Source organism: Drosophila eugracilis, unplaced genomic scaffold (genome assembly GCF_018153835.1).
Source record: "Drosophila eugracilis isolate 14026-0451.02 unplaced genomic scaffold, ASM1815383v1 contig_1317, whole genome shotgun sequence".
In the NCBI taxonomy this organism is placed as follows: domain Eukaryota; kingdom Metazoa; phylum Arthropoda; class Insecta; order Diptera; family Drosophilidae; genus Drosophila; species Drosophila eugracilis.
This window is the reverse complement of record NW_024572115.1, coordinates 617362-623361: the sequence shown is the minus strand read 5'-3', so window position 1 is coordinate 623361 and position 6000 is coordinate 617362.

Genomic DNA, 6000 nt, shown 5'->3' with positions numbered 1-6000 from the left:
TAAGCATAAGAAAACACGCTCTACGAGGTATTACATTCCTTATTTGGGCCATTATTGGCCAAGTTATGAGCAAAACTCTGTAGGGTTTGGGGAAGCCAAAATTCGCATTTTCGATAAGGGGTACCATCATCAAAATTTTCGAAAAATTACCCAAATTTTGCATTTCAAACTGTGAATGCAGTTTTGATAAGCATAAGAAAACACGCTCTACGAGGTATTACATTCCTTTTTTGGGCCATTATTGGCCAAGTTATGAGCAAAACTCTGTAGGGTTTGGGGAAGCCAAAATTCGCATATTCGATAAGGGGTACCATCATAAAAATTTTCGAAAAATGGCTCAAATTTGGCATTTCAAACTGTGAATGCAGTTTTGATAAGCATAAGAAAACACGCTCTACGAGGTATTACATTCCTTATTTGGGCCATTATTGGCCAAGTTATGAGCAAAACTCTGTAGGGTTTGGGGAAGCCAAAATTCGCATTTTCGATAAGGGTACCATCATCAAAATTTTCGAAAAATGGCCCAAATTTGGCATTTCAAACTGTGAATGCAGTTTTGATAAGCATAAGAAAACACGCTCTACGAGGTATTACATTCCTTATTTGGGCCATTATTGGCCAAGTTATGAGCAAAACTCTGTAGGGTTTGGGGAAGCCAAAATTCCCATTTTCGATAAGGGGTACCATCATCAAAATTTTCGAAAAATGGCCCAAATTTGGCATTTCAAACTGTGAATGCAGTTTTGATAAGCATAAGAAAACACGCCCTACGAAGTATTACATTCCTTTTTTGGGCCATTATTGGCCAAGTTATGAGCAAAACTCTGTAGGGTTTGGGGAAGCCAAAATTCCCATTTTCGATAAGGGGTACCATCATCAAAATTTTCGAAAAATGAACCAAATTTGGCATTTCAAACTGTGAATGCAGTTTTGATAAGCATAAGAAAACACGCTCTACGAGGTGTTACATTCCTTATTTGGGCCATTATTGGCCAAGTTATGAGCAAAACTCTGTAGGGTTTGGGGAAGCCAAAATTCGCATATTCGATAAGGGGTACCATCATCAAAATTTTCGAAAAATGGTCCAAATTTGACATTTCAAACTGTGAATGCAATTTTGATAAGCATAAGAAAACACGCCCTACGAAGTATTACATTCCTTATTTGGGCCATTATTGGCCAAGTTATGAGCAAAACTCTGTAGGGTTTGGGGAAGCCAAAATTCGCATTTTCGATAAGGGGTACCATCATCAAAATTTTCGAAAAATGGCCCAAATTTGACATTTCAAACTGTGAATGCAGTTTTGATAAGCATAAGAAAACACACTCTACGAGGTGTTACATTCCTTATTTGGGCCATTATTGGCCAAGTTATGAGCAAAACTCTGTAGAGTTTGGGGAAGCCAAAATTCCCATTTTCGATAAGGGGTACCATCATCAAAATTTTCGAAAAATGGCCCAAATTTGGCATTTCAAACTGTGAATGCAGTTTTGATAAGCATAAGAAAACACGCCCTACGAAGTATTACATTCCTTTTTTGGGCCATTATTGGCCAAGTTATGAGCAAAACTCTGTAGGGTTTGGGGAAGCCAAAATTCCCATTTTCGATAAGGGGTACCATCATCAAAATTTTCGAAAAATGAACCAAATTTGGCATTTCAAACTGTGAATGCAGTTTTGATAAGCATAAGAAAACACGCTCTACGAGGTGTTACATTCCTTATTTGGGCCATTATTGGCCAAGTTATGAGCAAAACTCTGTAGGGTTTGGGGAAGCCAAAATTCGCATATTCGATAAGGGGTACCATCATCAAAATTTTCGAAAAATGGTCCAAATTTGACATTTCAAACTGTGAATGCAATTTTGATAAGCATAAGAAAACACGCCCTACGAAGTATTACATTCCTTATTTGGGCCATTATTGGCCAAGTTATGAGCAAAACTCTGTAGGGTTTGGGGAAGCCAAAATTCGCATTTTCGATAAGGGGTACCATCATCAAAATTTTCGAAAAATGGCCCAAATTTGACATTTCAAACTGTGAATGCAGTTTTGATAAGCATAAGAAAACACACTCTACGAGGTGTTACATTCCTTATTTGGGCCATTATTGGTCAAGTTATGAGCAAAACTCTGTAGAGTTTGGGGAAGCCAAAATTCCCATTTTCGATAAGGGGTACCATCATCAAAATTTTCGAAAAATTACCCAAATTTTGCATTTCAAACTGTGAATGCAGTTTTGATAAGCATAAGAAAACACGCTCTACGAGGTATTACATTCCTTATTTGGGCCATTATTGGCCAAGTTATGAGCAAAACTCTGTAGGGTTTGGGGAAGCCAAAATTCGCATTTTCGATAAGGGGTACCATCATCAAAATTTTCGAAAAATGAACCAAATTTGGCATTTCAAACTGTGAATGCAGTTTTGATAAGCATAAGAAAACACGCTCTACGAAGTATTACATTCCTTTTTGGGCCATTATTGGCCAAGTTATGAGCAAAACTCTGTAGGGTTTGGGGAAGCCAAAATTCCCATTTTCGATAAGGGTACCATCATCAAAATTTTCGAAAAATGAACCAAATTTGGCATTTCAAACTGTGAATGCAGTTTTGATAAGCATAAGAAAACACGCTCTACGAGGTATTACATTCCTTTTTTGGGCCATTATTGGCCAAGTTATGAGCAAAACTCTGTAGGGTTTGGGGAAGCCAAAATTCCCATTTTCGATAAGGGGTACCATCATCAAAATTTTCGAAAAATGGCCCAAATTTGGCATTTCAAACTGTGAATGCAGTTTTGATAAGCATAAGAAAACACGCTCTACGAGGTATTACATTCCTTATTTGGGCCATTATTGGCCAAGTTATGAGCAAAACTCTGTAGGGTTTGGGGAAGCCAAAATTCCCATTTTCGATAAGGGGTACCATCATCAAAATTTTCGAAAAATGACCCAAATTTTGCATTTCAAACTGTGAATGCAGTTTTGATAAGCATAAGAAAACACGCTCTACGAGGTATTACATTCCTTATTTGGGCCATTATTGGCCAAGTTATGAGCAAAACTCTGTAGAGTTTGGGGAAGCCAAAATTCCCATTTTCGATAAGGGGTACCATCATCAAAATTTTCGAAAAATTACCCAAATTTTGCATTTCAAACTGTGAATGCAGTTTTGATAAGCATAAGAAAACACGCTCTACGAGGTATTACATTCCTTATTTGGGCCATTATTGGCCAAGTTATGAGCAAAACTCTGTAGGGTTTGGGGAAGCCAAAATTCGCATTTTCGATAAGGGTACCATCATCAAAATTTTAGAAAAATGGCCCAAATTTGACATTTCAAACTGTGAATGCAGTTTTGATAAGCATAAGAAAACACGCTCTACGAGGTATTACATTCCTTATTTTGGGCCATTATTGGCCAAGTTATGAGCAAAACTCTGTAGGGTTTGGGGAAGCCAAAATTCGCATATTCGATAAGGGGTACCATCATCAAAATTTTCGAAAAATGGCTCAAATTTGGCATTTCAAACTGTGAATGCAGTTTTGATAAGCATAAGAAAACACGCTCTACGAGGTATTACATTCCTTATTTGGGCCATTATTGGCCAAGTTATGAGCAAAACTCTGTAGGGTTTGGGGAAGCCAAAATTCCCATTTTCGATAAGGGGTACCATCATCAAAATTTTCGAAAAATGGCCCAAATTTGGCATTTCAAACTGTGAATGCAGTTTTGATAAGCATAAGAAAACACGCTCTACGAGGTATTACATTCCTTATTTGGGCCATTATTGGCCAAGTTATGAGCAAAACTCTGTAGAGTTTGGGGAAGCCAAAATTCCCATTTTCGATAAGGGGTACCATCATCAAAATTTTCGAAAAATTACCCAAATTTTGCATTTCAAACTGTGAATGCAGTTTTGATAAGCATAAGAAAACACGCTCTACGAGGTATTACATTCCTTATTTGGGCCATTATTGGCCAAGTTATGAGCAAAACTCTGTAGGGTTTGGGGAAGCCAAAATTCCCATTTTCGATAAGGGGTACCATCATCAAAATTTTCGAAAAATGAACCAAATTTGGCATTTCAAACTGTGAATGCAGTTTTGATAAGCATAAGAAAACACGCTCTACGAGGTATTACATTCCTTTTTTGGGCCATTATTGGCCAAGTTATGAGCAAAACTCTGTAGGGTTTGGGGAAGCCAAAATTCGCATATTCGATAAGGGGTACCATCATCAAAATTTTCGAAAAATGGCTCAAATTTGGCATTTCAAACTGTGAATGCAGTTTTGATAAGCATAAGAAAACACGCTCTACGAGGTATTACATTCCTTATTTGGGCCATTATTGGCCAAGTTATGAGCAAAACTCTGTAGGGTTTGGGGGAAGCCAAAATTCCCATTTTCGATAAGGGGTACCATCATCAAAATTTTCGAAAAATGGCCCAAATTTGGCATTTCAAACTGTGAATGCAGTTTTGATAAGCATAAGAAAACACGCTCTACGAGGTATTACATTCCTTATTTGGGCCATTATTGGCCAAGTTATGAGCAAAACTCTGTAGGGTTTGGGGAAGCCAAAATTCCCATTTTCGATAAGGGGTACCATCATCAAAATTTTCGAAAAATGGCCCAAATTTGGCATTTCAAACTATGAATGCAGTTTTGATAAGCATAAGAAAACACGCCCTACGAAGTATTACATTCCTTATTTGGGCCATTATTGGCCAAGTTATGAGCAAAACTCTGTAGGGTTTGGGGAAGCCAAAATTCGCATTTTCGATAAGGGGTACCATCATCAAAATTTTCGAAAAATGGCCCAAATTTGGCATTTCAAACTGTGAATGCAGTTTTGATAAGCATAAGAAAACACGCCCTACGAAGTATTACATTCCTTTTTTGGGCCATTATTGGCCAAGTTATGAGCAAAACTCTGAAGGGTTTGGGGAAGCCGAAATTCGCATTTTCGATAAGGGTACCATCATCAAAATTTTCGAAAAATGACCCAAATTTGGCATTTCAAACTGTGAATGCAGTTTTGATAAGCATAAGAAAACACGCTCTACGAGGTATTACATTCCTTATTTGGGCCATTATTGGCCAAGTTATGAGCAAAACTCTGTAGGGTTTGGGGAAGCCAAAATTCGCATTTTCGATAAGGGGTACCATCATCAAAATTTTCGAAAAATGGCTAAAATTTGGCATTTCAAACTGTGAATGCAGTTTTGATAAGCATAAGAAAACACGCTCTACGAGGTATTACATTCCTTATTTGGGCCATTATTGGCCAAGTTATGAGCAAAACTCTGTAGGGTTTGGGGAAGCCAAAATTCGCATTTTCGATAAGGGGTACCATCATCAAAATTTTCGAAAAATTACCCAAATTTTGCATTTCAAACTGTGAATGCAGTTTTGATAAGCATAAGAAAACACGCCCTACGAAGTATTACATTCCTTTTTTGGGCCATTATTGGCCAAGTTATGAGCAAAACTCTGTAGGGTTTGGGGAAGCCAAAATTCTCATTTTCGATAAGGGGTACCATCATCAAAATTTTCGAAAAATGGCTCAAATTTGGCATTTCAAACTGTGAATGCAGTTTTGATAAGCATAAGAAAACACGCTCTACGAGGTATTACATTCCTTATTTGGGCCATTATTGGCCAAGTTATGAGCAAAACTCTGTAGGGTTTGGGGAAGCCAAAATTCCCATTTTCGATAAGGGGGTACCATCATCAAAATTTTCGAAAAATGGCCCAAATTTGGCATTTCAAACTGTGAATGCAGTTTTGATAAGCATAAGAAAACACGCCCTACGAAGTATTACATTCCTTTTTTGGGCTATTATTGGCCAAGTTATGAGCAAAACTCTGTAGGGTTTGGGGAAGCCAAAATTCCCATTTTCGATAAGGGGTACCATCATCAAAATTTTCGAAAAATTACCCAAATTTGACATTTCAAACTGTGAATGCAGTTTTGATAAGCATAAGAAAACACG